Genomic DNA, 25402 nt, shown 5'->3' with positions numbered 1-25402 from the left:
TGATGAGAGGACTGCTAGAAGGGCACAGCACACCTCTGTGTCCATCCAAAGCAGGCCGCCCTGCCTCCTGCCTCGAGGTGGTTCTTAAGGGTTGGATCATACAGTATGCCTTATTAATCAACAAAATACAAAGCACAAGAACGTGTGGAGTTGGAATGGAATATTAAAAGTGCCGAGGCTGAGCTGAAGCGCCAAATGTTGTCTGATGGCCTCAGAGAATTGATCCAATTGAAATACAGATATAATACTATTTTGTCACGGAAGGTGGAGTTTTGGATATTCTAGGCAAGATAGTCATACTTTGAGAATGGGAACAAAGCAGGGAAGCTTTTTTGGCTTTTGGTGAAAGCACACTCAAACACAGCAAAGCTGACTGAAGTGCTGTACAGATGAATCTACAATAAAAAATTTTTTATAAAAAAACGGCAAGACAATCTCATTTAATACTGCAAAACGCTAGAGAATATAAGTGCATTTTAAGCCTAAGTTTAAAAACAGACAGCGATGAAGCTTGTCTAATGTCAAGTGGTAGCTGATTCCATAGCCTAGGGGCAGCTACTGCAAATGCTATATCACCCTTGCGTATACAACTTGACCAAGGAATATGCATTAACATTTTGTCTGCAGATCTTAATGACCTAGTTGGTAAGTATGGCTGTATTAAATCCCTAATATATGACGGGGCCTGGTTATTAAGAGCTTTAAAACAAACAACAGTATTTTAAATAGAATCCTAAAATAAACAGGATAACATTGGAGGAGCTTGGCGAGGTAATTAAGGCCTTGCCTATAGACAAGGCTCCAGGGCCAGATGGCTTTGCCACTGATTTTTTTTTTAGATCTTATGTTACAGAACTGGCTCCGAATTTGCTAGAAGTATATAGAGAATCTTTAAAGAATGGACTGCTTCTGCCAAACATGACATAAGCCCGGATCAGTCTGATTCTGAAAAAGTAGAAAATATTGTTAAAAAAAATTTGGCTAACCGATTAAGTAAAGTTATAACATCTCTTATACATATATATATATATATATATATATATATATATATATATATATATATATATCAGGTGGGGTTTATTCAGTGCTGCAGCTCTTCTGATAACATTAGGCATTTCATCAATATCATGTGGTCAGTGGCGAATGATCAGACTCCAGTCGCTGTCAATTCACTTGACGTGAAAATGCATTTGATATGGTAGAATAGGATTAACAATTTAAGATTTTGGAAAATATACGGGTTCGGGAATACTTTTATTGGATGGATTAAGTTACTTTATAGACACTTGGTAGTGGAAGTCTAGAACATGATTTCCCATTTCACCATCACAAAGCCTTTCTATCAAACCAACTGGAGAAGTTATGTTACACCCCGTTATCTTGCATTTGCACTCGGTATGGACAAAAGTGTCCAGAGCATTTAATTTGGACATTTATTTAAACGTTGCCTCAAGCATATGGCTGAACCCAAAATTATTTATTAATAAGCCCCCTTTCTGCTGGTCAGAGTGGATTATGAGGAGATTTGCAACACTCGGTGACCTATATGAGAGTGAAGTGTTGAGGTGCTTTAAAAATTTGGTTCAACATTTTGGGATTTCCAGATCTCAGTTTATTAGGTATTTACAGCTGTGCCACCTGCTCTGTACTAATTTTGGGAGTAGCATACACCCCCCTAAAGCAGCATACACTCTGGGAGTGGTGAAAAAGGTCATGAGGCATCAGTGTATTACTCCCTGCTAATTCAGAGTCTGGGGGACAGAGTTTTAACTTCTATCAAAAGATTGCACCCACCTGCTGGTGCTGTCAATCAGAAGATGGAGACACAACCCATGTCTTTTGGTGGTGTTATGTTCCAAGTATTTTGGTTGAAGGTTCAGAGTTTTATGTGTGATGTATTGGGCACTCAAATTTCATTTTGCCCCAGACTCTGTATTTTAGGTGATGGGGCAGTGATCAGTATAGAGAATAAGCACATAAAAAATATATCTTCACTAAAAGATATAGCACCTGACATTGCAAAACATTGCAATGAGTGCAGTGCAGTGATATGGTGAACAGTTATTTGTCATCATCACTGTATTTTAGCATGTCTGGAATGATGTATTGATCAATCAGCATCCAGAATTGGAACTAACTGTTTTATAATTCAAAATAATACCTGAATGAGAAGTGTATTTCTGTAGAAACAACCTGCCTATATTTGCTGTGCAAATTAATCTAATTTTACATGGATGTGTTTAAATGTAGGCACATGCCTGAACAGGAAAAGCCTTTTTATGTTATCCAAAGTGCCAAAAAGACTCATTTAAAAACTTCTTATGGTTGTTCTGGGTCTAAAAGTGAAGACAACTGTTAATCACAACTTGTGATAATAAACCATAGTGCTATAAACCCATAGTGTGTGTGGGGGAGAGGAAGATTAGATTTCAAGATCAAACAGAGGATGGATTTGCATAGCCCAGGGTTGGCTGTGGCCCACTTTCCCTGTTCTTATGAAAGACAGCCAATGCATTCCATTATCTGTGTTGAGGTTCGTCTGCTTAGAGAAACAAGCAGGCTGACAGTCTTACAGCCTCCAGTCTTTGCTCCCACAACATGCAAGGAGCAAATGGCACAAATCTGCCTCTGTTTGTAAGTTTGTGCCTGATTTACAGGCTGATATATTTTGTATGGTATAATTTTGAATTTGGTTTGTAACAAGAAATCATTCTGAACATGGCTAAATGTTTGAAACTGGAGACGAATTGAATCAATTTCCTCTTTTTTGTTATTTTTGTCAGGTTCTAGATAAAAGACTAGCCCTGAGTTGACCTGTACGAGAAAAAATACACTAATGAGGCTGTAGGCTTAACCTAGACTAAGAAAACCAAGGTCATTTTTGTGTGGGTGTTAATATGTCATTCTATATAAGGATGTCTGATGTGATAAAAAGGATAAATCTTTTGAAAATGAAGTTTAAAATGCATATGCAAAGTTCTAAGAAATGCAATATTAATATTAATGTTGACTAAAAATGTCAAGTGTTGTAACCATCAAGTATTTTTTTTTTTTACAGTGAATTTATGAAATTTTTTTCAAGCAGTTATTCTGTTTGACATTGGATAACTCACATTGTCCAGTCATAAAAAGGTCCAAATATTTGGTGCCCTATTTTAAGCGCATTAGCATTAAGTGCAGCGCTATACCATGAGTCATAAGTGGTCGATGTGAAGATGATGTCAATGGGCATGCCAAAGAAGTTTTGGTATTTTCATGCAAGCATGTGCCAAGTCTAGGCGCAAATGGGTTTGGCGAAATAGTGTGCACAAGGAGCTAATTTGGTCAAGTGCAAATTAATTTTGAGGTTCTTCTCCGGCACCATCTGCATACTATCATATTGTCCATGCCCTGCCAAGCACCAGCGATATAAACAAAGACAGCACATTCATAAGAAATTGGTAGTATAACTGGTCTAAATTAGATCATAAATACAATTGTAAATATACACATAATGATAATATTAATTGTTGACACAAATTAATTGTTTAATAAAAAAGGTGATAGTCAGAGAAATTATTTGTTCCAAAAATGTTTCCACTTTATTTTCAGAGTTTGGACATTTATTACATCTGCTGGTGGAATCTCCAAACTGCAAATGTAGGAACTGACTTTAGACTTTGCACTGAGTTGTGGTATCCTCCACCATATTCTCCCCCATTGACGTTCTTGGGAAGGCATGCATGAAAACTCATTCAGTGGGAGATGCTGATGTAAACACAGAGAAGGTGTGCAATGGTTAATTCCATGTGTGTAGAACATGGTGCTTGAGTGTGAACGCTCTGACGGCTGACAAAGGGCCCCTGCCTGGGCCAGTGAAGTGGCTCTGTATGCCAAGAGTGCATTTTGAGAGTCTTTATATTTGCTGAGGAGTAGCTTGACTGTACAAACTGCTCTCTCAGATTCTCCATTGCTCTGTGGGTATCTAGGGTAATTGTCAGATGTTGAAACCCATAATACAGGGCAAACTTGCAAATTTAGATGATGCGAACTGAAGGCCATTGTCCATCATGAGAGTCTCTGGCACTCCAAATCTAGCAAAGATGACCTTGAGCCTAATCAACAGTTTTGGCTGTTGTCGGAGTGGGTACATTTGCAACCTCTATGTACCTTGAGTAATAATCCACAACAACTATGTAGTTGTTATTTTCCCACTGGAAAATGTCTGCAATCTTCTGCCCTGGTCTCACTGGTAGCTGTGTGAGCATAAAGGTTCTGTTTTGGCCTGAGAGAACTGGCAGCACATGTCACATTTCTACTAGTTCACAGATGTCCCTGGTTATTCCTGGCCACAAAAATGACTGTTGTGCTCTTGCTACACACATACTTACCCCCTTATGACATTCATAGAGTTTTTCGATCATCTCCTGATGCATTTGGTTGGGGACTACTACTCTCTCCACTTTCATTAGTAGGCCATCAGCAGTGTCAATGTCATATTGATCTGTCCAGGATGGTGAGAGGGGATCTCAGATGTTTCATTGATGTAGAGGCCAACCCTTTTCTATGTAAGGACTTACTTGTTTGCAGATTGTTTCTCTGTCCTGATCTTCTCAGATTTGATAAGTTTTGTTTTGGAAGCTGGTATATTTTGTAAGACATGATTGATATAGACATTACACTCCCTCTTCAGTGGGCTATCACTTTGCAATTACAGTACTTTTCTAGTCTGAGGGGGGCGTGAGCGAGCGAGTGCGTCAGCTGTTAAAGGTTGCTTGCCTGTATGATTTTATAGTTTAATCTGAGAAGTCTCAATCTGAATTGAAGGAGATTTGGGGGTATGTCATCCAGCCCCCTGGAACCCAGTAGAGAGATTAATAGCTTGTCGTCTGTTCTGATGGTGAACTCAAGTCTGAGCAGATACAAACTAAGTCGGTCAAAAGCCCATGTCACAGCCATAGCTTCTTTCTCTAATTTTGCATATCTTGACTCTACCAATGTCAGACTCCTTGATATGCAAACATCACCCTCCAATCTCCATCATCTAGATTCTGCAGAAGGACTTCTCCAAGCCCATATGATGAGGTATCGGCAGACACTATGCTTTCTTGGTTTGGACTGTACTGCGCAAGAACTGGAAGAGAACTGAGCTCTTTTTTGATTCTTTGAAAAGCTGCTTTCAGTTGAGCATCCCATGTCTATGTATTATCGGTCTTCAGAAGGTCTTGCAGGGGTTGGGCAAAGGGTGGACAGGTGTGATGAATACTTGCCAACATAATTTACTATTCCCATGAAGCATCTCATATCTTCTGTGGCCCAGGCATGTTGGTGATGGCACAGATTTTAACTGGGTCAGCTTCCACCATGTTGCCATTATGGCATGACCTCGAACTTTCTTCACTGCAAACTCACATTTTTCATTGAGGGTGAGAACCGCTTTCTCAAACTTCTTTAGAACTTCAATGAGCCTTTCGTTATGTTCCTTTTTGTTTTTTTCCATTCAAACCTATGTTATCAGCATGACACACTGTGCCCTTAGTGCCTGTGAAAATCTGGGAAATCCCCAACTGAAAATGTACAGGTGCTGACGAATTCCCAAATGGGACATGCCAGAAACAGTATTGCCCAAACGGGGTGATGCAGGTGGTCAATGGGTCTGACTCTTTTGTCAGTTGTATCTGCCAGAAGTCCGATGTGGCATCAAGTTTAGAAAAGAAAGCAGCACCTTCAAGTTGGGCCAAGGTGTCATCAACAGCTGGCTGGATGTCTCTTCCTGCACACGCCTTCAATCAGTTTTGTAAAATCCATGCAGATTCAGATGTTACCATTAGGTTTCAGAACCACCACCATACCTGTGCAGAGTGGTGCGGAGATTGCTTAGGGGCTTGCTCCATCTGCTAATTTTATCTTGTAGCTCCCTTGCAGCTTACCCAGCCCAGTGAGGGCACTTAGGAACATGGGTTTGTACTGATTGTCAGTTTCATGCAACTACAGCAACCTACTGTATCAGATTTAGCTCCCCTATGGCTGGAAGTCCTTGTAATGACATTACTAGATCAGCTATGACAAACACTTGTTGATTTATTTTGTTTTCACCTTTAATTATTTCAGCTTCAAATGTGCCTAGGACTTTTAATGGGGTATTGTTTTGGCCGCTGTCTTGAGTTTCCCATCCCTGTTAGAGTATACTGACTCAGGGATGGCTGAAACACCAGCACTGGTATCAAGCTTAAAACTCACTGGTTGCTTGTTAATTTTGAGTCCTTGAATCCACACATAATTATTTTTTTTCTGCATGAATTGCCCCATAAAAGCAACATTATCAGGTGATTCATTGTCAACCCTGTTAACTGATCTGCACACTGGTGCAAAGTGTCCCGTTTTCTTTCTTGTTATTTATTTATACCATTTTCTCCCCAATTTGGAATGCCCAATTCCCACATGTGACTCTACCCTCTCTAGCAACCGGGCCAATTTGGTTGCTTAGGAGACCTGGCTGGAGTCACGCAGCACACCCTGGATTCGAAATCGTGACTCCAGAGGTGGTAGACAGCATCAATACTCACAGAGTGTTTTTATATGAACTGCAGCACTGCTGCATTTTGATTAGCTATCAATGGAGAAACATACTTCTATCTGGAAGACTCACAGACTTTAGTGAAATTTAAGATGAGATTTATTTGATGAATATAAAACAGGAAAGTAATGTTTCTCTTTGTAGGCCCCGTCTGGCAGTCTGAAGATGTTGTACTCGGAACCGTCATATCCTTCCGGAGATAGGAGGCAAGGGTGAGGAGCCTACCCCTGTGCTGGACGGGACTCACCTGTGGTGGTGGGGTGGTGGAGGTTGCCGTGTTAGCTCACTGAAACAGCAATGTGATAGATTGTGGGCAGACTTATAAAGCAATGGCTTACATGTGATTGGCTGTGAATTACCCAGCTAATGGTGCGATGATGTACAGCTGCTAGTCTTCCCACTAGAACTACATTGCGCTTACATTTATTGCCTTCATAGGATGTTGTTACAGCATTTGCCAGCAGGGGCTAAATAGGAGCTGATTTTTTTACTTCCAATCCATTAACATGTGGGTTTTTCAAATAAAAAAAATGTAACCTTTCATATTGTGGCATATAATAGATGTCCTTTGCCATCTTGAGTTCGTCTCTATGATCTGTTTACGACCACTTGAACAGAAGTCGAGAGTTAAAGTTAAGAAACTCTTAATTGTAGCCTATAATATGTCTTCTGAAGTTTTGTATTTGAGAAAAGGCCATGGCCAATTTTGTAGAATTTAATAGCATAAGCCGACATTTCATAAATATTTGTCAGCACTTTTGTTTGTCTTTTCTTCCTGTTAAACCAATTTCGGATGAGTGCCCACTCAAGTTTTGACATTTAAAAGGCTACATTCACAGCAGTCAGCAAAGAGAGCCCTATTTAGCACTACTTATACATTTAACATTTCTTGAAGTAACCATTTCACAGGTCTTGTAAGTGTTCAACATCTTCTATTGATTTAGTTTTATAGTAAAGGCTATAAAACAGAGAAATTGCTGTTAACTTGAAAGAATTATGATGAAATGTGTGTGTATCTCTAGTGTGTGCCAATCCGTATTGTAGGGTACAATTCTTATTTTGGTTGGTAGCTACAAATAAATATGTCTGAATGACATAGCATGAGTTTTCCGAGGCCCCAAGCAATTGTCCAAGTGGGGGCCCGTGGGGGTGGGGCAACATGGTTGAAAAAAATTATATCTTGATATTTTTCAATGTGTTGACAATATTCATATTCTTTGTCATTTTGATATTCATTACATATTCATTTCTTGATAATTGTTCATTTGCTCAGAAATTACATAAACGCTATTTTAAATAATATTTTTTTATATTGTCCTAATAGCTATTGTGGACAAGAATTTTTCACTAAATAACGCAAGGAAGAAAAGTGTTTAATTTATAATGTAATAATTATAATTTGTATTCACCAATACAGTAATAAAAAGTCAATGTTTACCTACATATATTTTTACCAAACATTTTTGTGAATGAACAGGGTGTTTAACTTCAACTTCATGGTACATCATCACTTACTTACATTTTGGAACCTAGCATATTTATCTGACATTTTTTGTAAATGTTGTTTTGTGTAAATGTCTTTGATGGAGGGAAGAGAGACCCTAATAATCTTCTCAGCTGTCCTCACTATCCTCTGTAGGGCCTCACTATCCGAAACGGTGCAAGTCCCAAACCAGGCAGTGATGCAGCTGCTCAGGATGCTCTCAATAGTCCCTCTATAGAATGTAGTGAGGATGGGGGAGGGAGATGTGCTTTTCTCAGACTTCGAAGAAAGTAGAGACGCTGCTGGGATTTCTTGGTAATAGAGCTGGTGTTGAGGGACCAGGTGATGTTCTCCGCCAGGTGAACACCAAGGAATTTGGTGCTCTTGATGATCTCTTGATTTTGGTGCTTTTAATGACAAAACAAAAGAGACGGTTGTTGAATATAGGAGAGCACAGAGTGACCACTCTCCGCTGAACATCGACGGCTCCACGATGTTCAGCGGAGAGTGGTCACTCTGTGCTCTCCTAAATTCAACAACCGTCTCTTTTGTTTTGTCATTAAGAGCACATTTACTAAAGCAACTAAATAATTTAATGTTGCTTCTATGGCACTTTCGCTTCACTTTCATTTTGAGCATTCTTGGTTTGGCTCGAGGCTCAGTCACAATGGAATAAGTGTGAAAATGAAGGTGAGTCTGTAATAATTCTCCAAGTTTCAAGATAATTAATATTTAGTAATTCATTAAATTATAATTAATAGAGCTGCCTTTCCAACCAAAAACTACTTTTTGGGATTAGGAATTGTAAATATTAAAGCATAATTAACATAAATAAACAAAATCATCTCTACCTGTATAATTTGGTCCAGCTAAAGTAATTTACAGTAGGTTAAGATGAAACTGAATGATCAACAGGCCCTTATGAAGTGAATTTATTTAGCATATTCCATTATAAACCCTAATGAATTGAATTGCCTTTACGCATTTTTCAGACGGTTTTATCCAAAGTGACTTACAGTGCACCTATAACAGGGACTATCCCCCCGGAGCAACCTGGAGTTAAATGCCTTACTCAAAAACACAATGGTATTGGCTGTGATCAGGAAACTTTCTGCTTACCAGTTCTGTGCTTTAGCCCACTATACCACCAACACTCCAATTAGTTGGCACATTGACATTTAAAATGGCCCTTTAACAGCTCAGTTAGGATAATTCCATTTAACACCACTTATACTTTTAAAGTGCTTTCAGTTTACATTTATCTATTTATTTAAACCAGTAAATAGATAAATGGAAATTTGTGTCTGGTTTCCCGCTGAGACACTCAAGTTGCTTGGTTGAAGTATCACGTCAGAAGGGATGTTGAGTTTCACAGTTCTATGGGTGTGAACCTGGGTTGTGCACCATTCAGAATTACATTGAGAATGGTTTTGAATTAAAGGTAGAAATAAATTTAAAAAAAAATTTAACTGCTGTCAGTGTTTTTTTTTTTACTGATTTAGAGTGAAAATGAGAGTAAGGCTGTGAATGGGACTTGACATTATACAGTGTAGAGCCCTGCTAAAATGAGCATGTCTTAAAGTCATGTAAATGAAAAAAGACAAAATTAATCATTGAAAATAGTTTTAAAATATAAGCATTTTTTATTCATAATTCATGTTATATCTTTATAAAGTGTTTAAAATGATTATTTCTGTTTAGAGAAATAAAGTAATTTGGTGTTTTGAGATAAATCTTAACTGTTAGCCAAGGGGAGAAGTTTACTGTTTAACCTCTGAAGTTCAAGGGGTGGGATTTGAGAGCGCAAGGAGGACTCAGTGATTAAGCAGACATTGAGTATAGCAGAAATTAAAGGGTTCATTATGACTGATGTTAAAAAGAAATGCCAGATGTTCTGGGATAGTGAAACTAGAGGTAGACATTTGCATCTCATTCAGGAATATGTTGGTGCAGAGAGAGTTAAATACGGCAATAGGAAAAAGATGTTATTTCCGGACGGTGTATTGGCCATTTAGCATTAAATCAGAGTCTGCACATAATAGGGAAACATCAGATTGGTAACTGTGAAAAATGTGGACTTCCTGAAAAGGTACAACATATAGAAATCTAATCCTAGAATTAAGATTGTTAGGATTGTTATCAACATTATTTCACTCCAAGTTCTGTTAAGTAATGGCCCAAAGCAATCTAGAATTTACTATGAATTATTTAAATATTTGAAAGAGAAAGGATTGATCAATAGCATTTAGGATGTATTAATTATTATTATTTTTATTTGTTTGCCATTATCCAACCATTTTACACTCTCCAGTCCAGTAGGTGACAGAAATGCACCATTTACATTGGTTTGCAAACTGCCATAAAACATCACCAGAAGAAGAAGAGACAACGTTTGGGAGATAACGCAAAGAGGTGCACACATGAGAGGAGTAATTGTGGCAGCGGGGGCGTGGTCAAGTGCCCGTCCGGGAGAGGAAAGCGGTAAGGGCGCTTACACCTGAGCAAAATTATGCCTAACACCTGTCTCTAATTCCAGTGAGCATGATGAGAGTGGCATAAAAGCAAACACAGAGCCTCCAGTCGGGAGAGAACGTAACAAGCCAACTCAATGCGCTTGTGTACTGTTTTTGGTAAATTGGTCATTGTCAAAGAGAACCGGCTTGTCAATATAAATGATAATTTAATTAAACTCAAACCAAAAGCACAAACATAAACACACATGACGGACATGCCCGTAATTCTCTCTCTGTCGTACCATCGTCACCGGCCGCCTTTATCCCTCGCGCGCCTCATCAGGCCTATTGGGGACCGGGCACGCGATATTCCGACCCGGCCCCGCCCCCCTCCGCTCCACAGTAATACTCGTGAATTTTCATCAAATCTGTTTGATATTAGCGCATACATTTAGAAAAAGACAGTACTCTAGCTTAAATATCATCACAGATTGATTGATGGACATTTAAGTGTGATCGACTCTCTTGGAGCGCGTGAGAAATTCCTGAGAGCAGAAAGGCCTGCTCATGGCAGAAAAGATGCCTGTTGGATGATTGGCCTGCATGTAACATTTAATCGTGCTTCATCATTATCGTGCTTGATTCTTTGTGGAATAATTCGGATCTGTGGATCGTCTCCCTTTCTCAATGGGGTTTGTGGACTTTGCTGTTTGTTGCTTCAAAATCCATACTTCACCTGGAGTTGTGAGAACAAATAATTTCTGAACAAACATGAGCTCCAACAATGCATGCCAACGAAAGACTTAAAATTCCAAGCTTCTTTTTCTTAATTTTGCACCCCATCAGGCTGATTGGGGACCGGGCATGCATTATTCCAGACCGGCCCTGCCCTCCTCCGCTCTACAATGAGGTTATCTAATCTTGAAGTACTTAATGGAGTAATTTTGTTGGGTTTCACATTAATAGTCATCACCAAATTTCTCTTAACATATTTGCATCTCACTTGTATTTTATTTACTAGTAGTTTTGCTAGACGTTTAATCAGGGCCAGATCATCTGTGAGAGTGTTTCAACTGTATGTTAGATGCTTTGTAAAAAGAGGTTGTGGAAGATACTTAACTGGAGTTATAATTTAAGTTTTATGAACTAATTGACCTCAAGACAAGGATTATCTAAAAATAATTACAAAACCACTACTGTTTGTTACTTCATAAAGAGTAGAAATTGCATTCAAAAATGCAATTACAGATATTTAAGAGGGGAATGAGGAAAAAATACATTTAAGCATATCAGTTGTGTTTGGCGTGCTTAAATGTGGCCTTTTCTTACGGCAAATAATATAAAGACCCCGATGAGTCAATGAGTAAGGTTCAGCAAAAGGTGAAAAGTTCAGCTTCTTTTTAAAAGATGTGTATGTGAAACAACAGCCTTAGGTACCAGACATACATCTGCATCATCCATTCAAAGGTAAACACATGTTATTTGCAGTAATGGGTTTTTAGTCAGTCCAATGATTGTAAGAAATAACTGACCAAAGGTTGATTTATTTAGCTGTCTTTGTGAGTAGGAAGTCACGCTTTCATTTGCTCTGCTATCTCTTCAATGAGCCGAACAGAGTTAGAGGACCATTTAAAGAGCTTTTCTTTGAGTTCAGTTAAGCAGCCAGTTTGGCTATATTCTTTACATGACCTTGTTCAGTTCAGCATACGCTGGTGAAAACTCATTCAAACGTAAAGCCGATTTTGAGCATGAATTTGCATTTGAGTGGTAATGTAACAAGCGAATACAGATTTCCTCACATGCATAAATGTACTGTGAAAAAAAGTCATTCTATTCATTAATACACTTCATCTCCACATTCAAAACCCTTCCTTCAACTGTCAACTGTAATGAATATGGTAATAAAACTTCTCTATTTCATGAAAAAGCTATGTCAGCCAACTATTGCAAGCATTGAACAATACTTGCAAGTCACATTATATGATTGTCTAAACAAATGAAAAACAAGAAGAGTACCATAATACTGTTGTCTGGTATCTAAATTCTGGATGTCTGCTGTTATTAAAGGTTATTTTATACTGCATAATATATTTTATTATATACTGTAATATATACCCAAATTTAAAAATTCTGTTATTTTTCCCTCTCACACTCACTCACCAAACCTGTATTTCTTTCTATCTTCAGTCAAAAAGAGATGTTAGGCAGGATGTGCATTCTACTTTTTCCCATGCAATTAAAGTAAATGGTCACCAACAAGCATCCATGCAATTACCTAATCAGGCAATTGTGTGGCAGCAGTGCATAAAACCATGCAGATACGGGTCAGGAGCTTCATTTAATATTCACATCAACCATTAGAATGGGGGAAAATGTGATCTCAATGATTTGGACCGTGGCATGATTGTTGGTGCCAGATGGGCTGGTTTGAGTGAATTTCACTCACAACATTCTCTTGAATTTACTCTGAATTGTGCCAAAAAACAAAAACAAATAATCATCCAGTGAGCGGCAGTTCTGTGGACGGAAATGCCTTGTTGATGAGAGAGGTCAACAGAGAAAGGCCAGACTTGTTTGAACTGACAAAGTCTACAGTAACTCAGATAACCACTCTGTACAATTGTGGTGAGAAGAATAGCATCTCAGTATGCTATTCTGAGATGCGGATTGGTGCAGTTTTGATGGCACAAGAGGGACCTACACAATATTAGGCAAGTGGATTTAATGTTGTGGCTGGTAGGTGTATATACAAAACCTTAAGACCACCTGCTAATATGCTGTTGGTCCTCCACTTGTCACCAAAATGGCACCGACCTGCCAAGGCATGGACTCTACAAGACCCCTGAAGGTGTAGCAGCAGATCCTTCAAGTCCTGTAAGTCCTTGGTCCAACACTTCCCACAGATGCTCAATCGGATTGAGATCTGGGGAATTTGGAGGCCAGGGCAGCACCTTGAACTCTTCATCATGTTCCTCAAACCATTCCCAAACATTCCCATTGTGCAGTGTGGCAGGGCACATCATCCTACTGAGAGAGCCCACTGCCATCAGGGAATACCATTGCCATGAAGGGGTGTACCTGGTCTGCAACGATGTTTAGGTAGGTGGAACATGTAAATTTGACATCCACATGAATGGCCAGACCCAGGGTTTCCCAGCTAAATATTTCCCAGAGCATCACACTCCATCCACCGGCTTGTCATCTTCCCACAGTGCATCCTGATGTCATCACTTCCCCATGTAAGCAGTGCACACGGACACAGTCATTCATGTGATGTAAAAGAAAACGGAACTTATCGGACCAAGCAAACTGCTCCAAGGTCCAGTTCCGATGCTCATGTTCCCATTGTAGGCACTTTTGACGGTGGACAGGGGTCATCATGGGCACTCTGACTGGTCTGTGGCAATGCAGCCTAAAACACAACAGGATTCAATGCACTTTGTGTCATGACCCATCCCTCCCATAATTATCATTAAAACATTTTGTGACTTGTGCCACAGTAGACCTTCCGTCCATTCAGATGGGATAGCCTTCGTTGCCCTCACGTATCATTAAGCTTTGGGCGCCCAACTCCCTGTAGCCGGTTTGTGGTTTTTCCCTCCTCAGACCATGGTAAGTCGGTAAGTACTCACCACTGCTGACTGAGAGCACCCCACAAGCCTAGCCCAAGGCCCATTCTTCTGGAAATAACAATTTGGCCCTTGTCAATGTCTCTCAGGTTTTTACTCCCATTTCTCCTGCATTCAACACAAACTAATTGTTCACTTACCATCTAATCTACCCAGACCTTGGCCTTGTCTAACAACTGACTAGTCGATTACTGAGGTCGAAGACTAACATTAATATTTAGCGGAGGTGGTTTCAATGGGAGACACACAATTCTCAAATTAATTGAGAGATGCAACTTCTTAGAACACGTTTTTGTGTGATGATAGCATGCTCTGCATAACAGTGAATAACAGTCAGCACAGTAAAACACACTGCAAGAAGTTCAGTCTCTTTAATTATTTAGGTAATGTCTTTTTGTGTGCTGTTTTTACAGCAAACTGCTGCATCATCAACCTATTTCAAGATGATCACTGTCAGATGTTAAATCCTTTGCTGTGAGTAATATTACTAATGTTTGTGAGGTGTTGTGGAGAGATGAAAGTCTTTTTCTTATTCTGTTTGACACTGCTTAAATACTGTAAATAGTTGCAAAAAAAAAAAAAAAGGTTTAAACTGCTTGATGATGTGTATGGAAGCCTTAGAGTGCCATTTAAAAAAGTATGACGAAATAAATTATCAATTTATTAATTTGAAAATAAAAACCTGGATAAATAAGCCAATTTATAAATAGACAAATAAATAGACACAAGTGCCACTCGAAGTAGATGTAAGACAGCCTGTCATTGGACTACCTATTGATAGAGATATGAGCAGTGTATGTGCTCTATGAAGCCCTTGCAAAAGTAATGGATGCAAAGAATGTCAGAAATTAATGCTTACTTGTCACCGCTGCTGTTAAATGGAAAGCACAGTCCTCCACGAGCATGCACAGTTCATTTTCAGAATGAATAGGTTGATAATTTCTTCCTTCATTCTTTTTAAATTGGCACTCTATGGCTTCCATAGTTGTGAATTAGATGTGTCCTTGCAATATTGTCCTACAGATCTACGCATTTGAATGTGCAGCGAGGATCAACCTGAAGCACTCCAGTTACGTTGAAGTGCATCATTCTGCATTCAGGATGCACATAAGTGGTTACTACATTCTTACTTTTATAGTTTTGTGCTCTAAGATGTGATAGTTATTTAGCCTATTTATTTGTTGAATATATCTATTAGTCACCATGTTGAATTGCTGCGCTTAGCATCTGTATATCCCTCTAAAAGGATATATATATATATTTGAATATTAACATGACTGAGATTTGAGAGCTGTGGCTGAGAGGGTTCTCAGTGAATAAAGACTTTAATTACTATATGATTGTATTGCCTCGGATTGACGGCCTATGGACTTGAAACATAGTACACAAACCATGTTGAATTCTTTTATGGTGCTTTTTTTGTTTTGTTTGACAGCCTCTAGTCACCATTCAATTTCAGTGGATGGATAAGAGCATCGCCAGCATTCTGCAATGTATTATATTTTAAATTCCATTTTCGGTAATCAAAAACACCTGGAAAGGTCATGGAACAGTCATTGAAATTAAATATAATTTTGATTAAATATTAAATTGAAACACTGTTGCTTTGCTACTCTCTCTTATTAGGTTAATCATTCAGGAGTTCAGACAAAAATTGTATCCTTTTAGTTCATCTCTCTTTCTGCCTGGCCACTGAAACATGTTAAACGATAGATTAAATAGGAAGGCAGTCCCAATTCCCACCATCACTCAGCACTGACCTCCATTCTGAATCAATCTGGAGCAATTACTCTTAAAACTTTCATTAAGGCATTAATTGAGGCTGCAGGACTTTAGAAACTGGAGAGGATGAGTGCTATGCCATCCAATTTATTTTACACACTTGGTTGCAGGGCTTCAGTGGCCGACTACGGCTCCATACAATGACTTGCTCATGGTTAAGAGGTAGGAAAAAACACAGATAATGTGCCCTAATTGTTTACTTTTGCTTTAAAATTATAGGTCATATCTGATCAGTTCAATGTGAAAGTCACTTTTAGAGTCTCAGGCCTAACAATAAAACAGGGTGGAATAAGCGCACTTGCTGCCTGTAACAGATTTAATGGGAACACGAGCAAAAGAGGAGCGCTACTATTGGTTTATTAGTTTCATGTTGAGAGCGCTATTTATAGCTGGGCCAAATAAGGACTGTTCTTCACTAATCTGAGCTGGCAGATATGAGCTGTGTAGACATATACAAGCACAAACAAACCTGCTTGGAACCCCTTGGCAGTCCAGATTATTGATAGAGACAGATGCAGGATGTAGCTCTCTCACAAACAAAAAGTGAATTCAGGACTGTAGATGAATTGTTAGCTCCAGACAATTTCGCAGTAAGCCGATTTTCAGCGCATCATTTGTTTTCCTACCTGTCGAAACAAACTGTCAGCCACTGACAGAAATTGATACCTGCTGGCAGAAGGAGTGAAAGTCAAGTGGGTGGGCAGTGTGCTGTGATATTGACTCAAAGTCCACAGAGCTCATACAACCCAATATACAATAATTCGTTTAATGTGGAGAAATCCTTTATAGTTTCTGCCCTTTGCCATACTATTGTCCAAATGGAGATCCACACTTAATAAGGCTGATCATGTGTCATAGGCTGACCTATCTGGCTTGAATTTGATTTATAATTTTTCCTTGATCATTAAATGTAATCTAGACAAGTGGTTCTTAATACAACCTGGTCTCATAGAATCATGTTAAAGACCATGACACACTAAATATGAAATCCAAAATTGAACAGGTGAGACGTCATTTAGTGCGGACTTTTAAGAAAATTTCTAACCGACTGCTAAACATATTTTACTGCCATTGGTTCACGTCATTGGTAGGTGTGACCTTGAGCTCCATCTACTTTGAGGCTGACAGCTAATTTTCCAAGAACATGTCATATGATTTTTTTGTTTAATTGGTCTACAAAGGAGTCAAAATACTCTTAAGTGCCCATTCACTCTTTTGTTTTATATGCTACTTCACCCATGTGCCTTCTGCAGCAAAAGCCATTCACACATCTGCCCAAATTAAGGTATGTCCATCATAATTTTTTGTCCATATTCTACCCATTAACACTCTTTTATACACTTTGCAGTAGTATCGGTGTCATCACAAATTACAATAACAGCATGTAATTGCCGTATAGTATGGCTGCGTATAGCATGCTAGCCCATTTGCGACATGAATGCAAAAGCATTACAAATTACACATTATCCTCCACATATATAATCGATTAGTTAATGTCAATTACATGCTATTTCGATCAAACCTCATTGGATCTCACTAAACGAGTCAAAATATTGTGTAGGCAGGCTTAATAGGAGTACAACTCTGAATTATCTTAATTACAATTACTTCATGTTGGTGCAGACCTCTTTATGTTCTGTCATATGGATGAGTGTTTATATATATATATATATATATATATATATATATATATATATATATATATATATGCTATCGTGTGGTCTGAAAAAGAAAATAATAAATGTATACCTTCTAACTACTTTATACCACCACAATAACAACTGCATAGCACAAATGTCAATATTAAAGGGTTAGTTCACTCCAAAATGAAAATTATCTCATTATTTACTCTCATGCCATCCCAGTTGTGTATGACACATTTTCCCAAATATGCCACTCCTCCCAAAGTGTTGGTACTCCATTCGCCCGTGGTTCATCCCTTCACGCCTGTCCCGGTCTGCGAGCCAGAGCCCTCGTCTGCTCCGGTCAGCGAGCCAGAGCCAGAGCCTGCCCCGGTCTGCGAGCCAGAGCCCTCGTCTGCTCCGGTCAGCGAGCCAGAGCCCTCGCCTGCCCCGGTCTGCGAGCCAGAGCCCTCGTCAGCCACGGTCAGCGAGCCAGAGCCCTCGTCTGCCCCGGTCTGCGAGCCAGAGCCCTCGTCTGCTCCGGTCAGCGAGCCAGAGCCCTCGCCTGCCCCGGTCTGCGAGCCAGAGCCCTCGTCTGCTCCGGTCAGCGAGCCAGAGCCAGAGCCTGCCCCGGTCTGCGAGCCAGAGCCCTCGTCAGCCACGGTCAGCGAGCCAGAGCCCTCGTCTGCCCCGGTCTGCGAGCCAGAGCCCACGACTGCCACGGTCAGCGAGCCAGAGCCCTCGCCTGCCCCGGTCTGCGAGCCAGAGCCCTCGTCAGCCACGGTCAGCGAGCCAGAGCCCTCGTCTACCCCGGTCTGCGAGCCAGAGCCCACGCCTGCCACGGTCAGCGAGCCAGCGCCTGTAGCCTCGACCGTCCCTGAGCCAGCGCCTGTAGTCTCGACCGTCCAAGAACCAGCGCCAGTGGTCATGCCCGTCCAAGAGTCAGCGCCTCTCGAGCCTCCCAAGGCTCCTCCTCCTGAGCTTTCCAGAGCTCCGCCTTCCGAGCTTTCTAGAGCTCTGCCTTCCGAGCTTCCTGAGCTTTCCAGAGCTCCGCCTCCCGAGCTTTCCAGAGCTCCGCCTCCTGAGCCTTCCAGAGCTCCGCCTCCCGAGCCTTCCAGAGCTCCGCCTCCCGAGCTTTCCAGCGCTCCGCCCTCCGAGCCTCCCGAGCTTTCCAGAGCTCCGCCCTCCGAACTTTCCAGAGCTCTGCCTCCCGAGCTTCTCGAGCCTTCCAGGGCTCCGCCTCTCGAGCCTTCCAGGGCTCCGCCTCTCAAGCCTCTCGAGCCTTCCAGAGCTCCGCCTTCTGAGCCTCCCGAGCTTTCCAGAGCTCCGCCTTTTGAGCTTTCCAGAGCTCCACCTTTCAAGCTTTCCAGAGCTTCACCTCTCGAGCCTCACAGGGCTCCGCCTCTCAAGCCTTCTAGGGCTCTGCCTCTCGAGCCTTCCAGGGCTCCGCCTCTCGAGCTTCCCGAGCCTCCCAGGGCTCTGCCTGTCAAGCTTCTCGAGCCTTTCAGAACTCCGCCTCTCGAGCCTTCCAGGGCTCCGCCTCTCAAGTCTCTCGAGCCTCCCAGGACTCGGCCCCTCAAGTCACTCGAGTCTTCTAGGGCTCCGCCCCTCAAGCCTCTCGAGCCTTCCAGGGCTCCACCTCCCAAGCCTCTCGAGCCTTCCAGGGCTCCGCCTCCAGAGCCTCTCGAGTCTTCCACGGCCCTTCTCCCCGAGCCTCCTACGGCTCCACCTCCAGAGCCTCCTACGGCTCTGCCTCCCGAGCCTCCTACGGCTCTGCTCCCAGAGACTCCAGAGCTTCTTACGGCTCCGCCTCCCAAGCCTCCTATGGCTCCACCTCCCGGGTTCTCTAGGACTCCGCTCCTCAAGTCTCTCGAGCCACCCAGGGCTCCGCCTCCAGAGCCTCCTACGGCTCTACTCCCAAAGACTCCAGAGCCTTCTAGAGCTCCGCCCCTCGAGCCTCCTACGGCTCCGCCTCCCGAGCCTCCTACGGCTCTGCTCCCAGAGACTCCAGAGCTTCCTACGGCTCCACCTCCCGAGCCTCCTACGGCTCCACCTCCCGGGCTCTCTAGGACTCCGATCCTCAAGCCACCTTCCTCAGCTCTGCCTCCTGAGCCTTCCTCGGCTCCGCCTCCTGAGCTTCCAGAGCCTCCCTCAGCATCGTCTCCAGAGCCCCTCTCAGCTCCGCCCCCGGCCCCTGTCCTGTGGCCTCCTCCCAGGCCTCCTGACCCGGCCCCTGTCCTGTGGCCTCCTCCCAGGCCTCCTGACCCGGCCCCTGTCCTGTGGCCTCCTCCCAGGCCTCCTGACCCGGCCCCTATCATGTGGCCTCCTCCCAGGGCCCCTGACCCAGTCCCTGTCCTGTGGCCTCCTCCCAGGTCCCCTGACCCTGTCCTGTGGCCTCCTCCCAGGTCTCCTGACCCGGCCCCTGTCCTGTGGCCTCCTCCCAGGGCCCCTGACCCTGTTCCTGACCTGTGGCCTCCTCCTAGGCCTCCTGACCCGGCCCCTATCCTGTGGCCTCCTCCCAGGGCCCCTGACCCAGTCCCTGTCCTGTGGCCTCCTCCCAGGCCTCCTGACCCGGTCCCTGTCCTGTTGCCTCTTCCCAGGCCCCCTGAACCAGTCCCTGCCCTGTGGCCAGCTCCCAGGCCCCCTGAACCAGTCCCTGCCCTGTGGCCAGCTCCCAGGCCTCCTGAACCGGTCCCTGCCCTGTGGCCAGCTCCCAGGCCTCCTGAACCTGTCCTTGCCCTTTGTGCCCCCCAGGACTTCCTGCCTGCCTTCTGTGCCCCCTTGGACTTCCTTCCTGCCCTCTGTGCCCCCTTGGACTTCCTGCCTGCCCTTTGTGCCCCCCAGGACTTCCTGCCTGCCCACTGTGCTCCCTTGGACTTCCTGCCTGCCCTCTGTGCCCCCTTGGACTTCCTGTTTGCCCCTTGTGCTCCCTTGGTCTGTCTGTTTACCCCCCACCCCTCTCTGCTTGGATGATTTTTTTAGTTTTTTTTTTCTTGGAGTATTCCCTTTTTTCTTTTTTCTGAGGAGCGTCTGGAAGCCGCTCCTTTGAGGGGGGGCTATGTCACGTTCCCCTGTTGTCTGCCCTGTGTTCTGTGTCTCACCAGTCTATTGTTTAGAACTACATTTCCCACAATCCACCTGCCGTCATCACTACCATTTTGTGTCATTGTTCACACCTGTTTATCATTTGTAATCATCCTGTCCTTGTGTATTTATACCCTGGTTCTTTGTTCTGTCTTTGTCAATCGTTGAATGTTGTTGTTAGCCTGGTGTGTGTGTGTTCCCTGCCCAAGTTTTCAGTTTTTGTTTTCATCGTGTTCCTAGTTTTATGTTTATTTTCCCATTGAGGGTTTTCCTTTGTGTTTTATTGATTTGACTGTTTTAATAAAGTGAGCTTGCATTTAGATCCGCTCTCCTCGTCTGCTTTGCTGCCTCATTTGTAACACAGGTAATTTAGCTCATCGACCTGTACATTTTGGACCTCATTAGCACCTGTATTTAGCTCTGTCCCTTGTAATCACTGTTTAGTCACTTTAAATTCAGCAGTTCACATTTACTGTACATGGATTATGAATAGCCTCTATACTATATATATATATATATATATATATATATATATATATATATATATGAATCAGTTAGAGTTAGATTAACTATTTTAAGAAACACAATTGCAGGCTAATATGCCTTTTCATGTGATTTTAGCACAACATATTTTGCACTGCCTATAGTCTGTGACGTAAGAATGTGGCTTAAAGTATTGGCTTTATGAGTTCTATTAAATGTACTAATTACAGATTCATGTTATGTTTATTCAACTCTCCATTTGAAAACAATAACAGTGTGTAGAAGTGAGTTGTGTTTACTGGTGTTAGGTGTTTAATCCTAGAGGCTTTGGGAGCTTATTTATGTTCCCAGGGTCCTATGTCCAGATTTATATGGTACATACTGAACACATGAAAAAGGGTCCTATGTTCCCCAGTTCAGCGTTCTGTTAACACACATTAAGTAATCTTTTCAAAAGGTCAGGACTCATTTTCCCAGGGCCCAATCAATTATTTCAGTAGTGAGATTTCAGTCACAGCTAAATATAAAAAAGGTGTTCAAAAAACAAAATAAAAGCTAGCTAGCATAAAAAAAACTAACTAGCATATTTAGAGATAAAAACAAACTTGATTAAATTAGATACAGTACATAAGTCATACTGTAATAAGAATTAAATTCAAAAATGCTAGGCTACTTTTCACCTAAGAAAGCTATGACCTTTTGTGATTCCATGACTCCAACCATTTGTTTAGTTACCTCAAATCTAGGCCTATTATACTGAGAGCCATACGGCAGTGCTGGGGAACAGAAGCCCCCTTTGACAAAGTTCCCACAATAACCCATATCATATTAAGCAAATAGAGAGCTGGGGGAGCATGATTTTCAGGTCCCCATCATGTGCTATATAGAGATGGGAAGCATAGGACCATGGGAACATAGTCATGCGTTCATTGTGTGCCATATAAATCTGGAGAACATGGGACTGTTTTTTGTGTCTTCTTTATGTGCCATATAAATCTGGGGAACACTGGACCCTGGGAACATAGGAATGACCCAGAGGCTTTGCATTAACTGTCACACACTTTAAAGACATGGTTTGATTTTGAGACAGAATATTTTAAACTAAAGTAAGGGTAGCACAAAACTACAGAACCCCATAGTGGACAGGGTGGAATTTTTGTGTGCCCTCGCAATTAGTTTTGCTAGCAGTTGGCTAGCAGAGATGCTGATGGTTGATGTTTCTTGCTTTTTAAACATTGTAATATGTGTTTGAAAAAATATCGGACAATGTGTGTGTAACGTAGTTCAATGGCGAGAACCGGCGAGAGCGAGAACCGGCTTGACGATATAAATAATATTAATAATAAAATTAATCAAAAGACAACAACAACAACAACACACATGACGGACATGTCCGTAAAGGATCTTTCTCTTGTCGCATCACCGTCTGCCATCGGCCTTTATCCCTCTCAGAGGCTTAATTAGCACGATAAGGGACCGGGTGTGTAAAATCACAACCCGGCCCTGCTATCCGCCCTGCCACATTCCTCCCTCGTTCTCTTAGGCTGGGAAGCCCCCAACCTAACGTACACCCCCCTCCCCCTTTCCCTGGGGGAGGCCGTGCTTTAAGCCCGGTCTGCCGGCAGGTCATCCCCATCTACCTGGACAAGGGGAGGGAAACAGAAATAATTAAAATGGGGGGGTACTTCCTGTAACAGTGTAGTACCCCGCCAAAAAACACTGTCAAATTTAAACTAGAGGGAAAAGGCCAACGCAGAGCAGCAGTGAGAGAGAGAGAGAGGAGAGGGAGATGAAAACAAACAAATACTCGCCGGTTCTCCGATACACCGTCGCATGGTCCTCGATCACTTCTCCACCCTCTCAGGCGGAGGACAGCCGCTTCTCCCTGGGCGGACCGGAGTCAGACTCACGACCCCAGATGGTCAAAACGCCCCTCAGTGTTCTCAGCGACTCGTGGGGACACTTCTCCGCCCCTGGCAGCGGCCCTACCGCTCCTCCCCTCGTGGACGGCGGTCTTCCTTCGACCCCTCTGCGTTTCGGAGGGATGGCAGGGCTCTCCTCTGCCCCTGGCAGCAGCTCCATCACTCCAGGCAGTCGAGTCCCCACTCGCCTCGCAGACGGCGGCCGTTCACTGCATCTGGGCGGTCGGTCTACTCCCTCCCCAGTGGATGGCAGCGGCGCTCCCCTGGGTGGACGGCAGTGTCGAAGACTCTGCGACGGGCATCCCTCCTCCTTCCCGGGCTTCGGCACCAGTGTAACATAGTTCAATGTAAAGAAGGAGGCAAGAACCGGCTTGATGATATAGATAATATTTTATTAATAAACTTAAACAAAAGCACGAACAAAAGCAAGCAAGCACGCACGCACGTAAACGATCTCTCTCTCGTCGCACCACTGTCTGCCATCGGCCTTTATCCCTCTCGGAGGCTTAATTAGCCTGATAAGGGACCGGGTGTGTATAAACCCTCCACTCTGCCACAGTGTGCAGTTAATGACTGTCCAAAAACTCAAGCTAATTATTTGCAAAAACAGCAATGTTATTGTAGCAAGTGGCTCAATTTTAGCGACTACGCCACCCCAGGTTAACGGGGACAACAACCCAAATAAAGCACACAACTTCGTTCCTCCTAGAAAAGGCAAGAGGCATGGACTTCCGTACAAAAAGGGTTTTATTAACACTAAAAGTTGATCAGCAATAGTTTAAAACCAGTAATTCACATGGGTCATGATTGAATTAAACAAAAAAATAAACAAAAAAAAACAACCAAGATTCACAATAAACCGTCACAAAATTCACAATAAACCCCCACAAGATTCACAATAAACCCTCACAGGATTCACAATAAACCCTCACAAGATTCACGATAAACCCTCAAAAGATTCACGATAAACCCTCACAGGATTCACGATAAACCCTCACAGGGGCTGAGGCTTCCGGACAGGAGCGAGCTAGTGTGCCGGCAACAGGTCCACCATAAGAAGCACGCCAACCCAAATTACACCCACCAAATTCACTGCAATTAGCCAAAGATAGTGACACGGCAATAATGAGACTGCACTAACACTCTTAGTGAAACAAAACCTGCAGTGAGACAGCCAACCAGCCCGCTCCAGGAAGTCCTCGGCTCCTACAGGAGAGAAAAAGTATAGATAATTAATACCCTAAATAATTTAAGTAAACAAAAAAAAAGATATTCAAAGTCAATTTATTGACTTTAACGAAAACCAAGAAAACAATTTACAATACACACAAAAAAAATAAACAAAATATAAATACTATTAACAGAGTAAAGACAGACAATAAACAATTACAATGACCGCTGCAGGAACACCACACAGAATGAACTGCAGTATGCCCAGGGGTTATTGCAGGCAGAACGGCCACTCAGAAACAAATAATAAATGCACGACAAACAGGACAGATTAATTCAACAACAAACAATATATAACAAACAATATATATATATATATATATATATATATATAAACAAAACGCATTCAAGGTCGGTCTATTGAATTAACAGTCCAACATGACCAACACGAAAACAGAGACAACAATATTTACCAACAACAAAAGCAAAGGATTGCAAAAAAAAAACAAATAATCCTTCAAGCCCGCATAGACATACTTAACTTAAACATAACGTTGTAGAGAAAGCAGCAGCGTGGCTTTAAAGAGCGAGTGGCGGAGAGGGACAGCGCGCTGTTTAATGCGACTGCTCACTTAGCCCGCTTTAGCGTCCACGAAGACCAGAGAGAACGATCCAATTACACGTCAACATATACATCAGAGAATCATTTAACAGCCTTGTTGACTGCAACAGCTGATATTCCAATCAGTTAAGCTGCAATGCCACACCGACGGAAGCCCTGAAGGCGCATCGTACTGGGAGTAAGCAGCAGCCCACGCGCACAAACCCTCGGCAACCCAGCGGCACACTCAGTCTGTAGTTACAACTTAAGGGGCGGGCTTTCAACCATGACGCACCCCAAGAGGCCTGAATGAACGGTTTATATACCCCAAATAGGTGATTGCTCATTGGCCACCTACCAAATGGTACTAACGTCACACGACTTCACTACATTATCATGAGAAACCAATTGAAAAACACAGTGCTCCTGTCTCAGATGCGTCCATCTGCTTACAGAAGTATTGGTTTTGGAACATCTGCTTGGAATCATTTCTTTGTGTACTCTTTTCACTTTATTGACAAAAAGTCAACAGTGGAGATAACTTATCTATTCCACCGTTATGGCTTGTCAACATGACGTCCAGAATCTGAGTGACTAAACTACTGAGAAAGAAAGGT

The sequence above is a fragment of the Xyrauchen texanus genome, chromosome 28, assembly GCF_025860055.1.
Source record: "Xyrauchen texanus isolate HMW12.3.18 chromosome 28, RBS_HiC_50CHRs, whole genome shotgun sequence".
Taxonomy (NCBI): Eukaryota; Metazoa; Chordata; class Actinopteri; order Cypriniformes; family Catostomidae; genus Xyrauchen; species Xyrauchen texanus.
The sequence above is the reverse complement of the archived record's forward strand: the minus strand, read 5'-3'. Positions refer to the sequence as shown.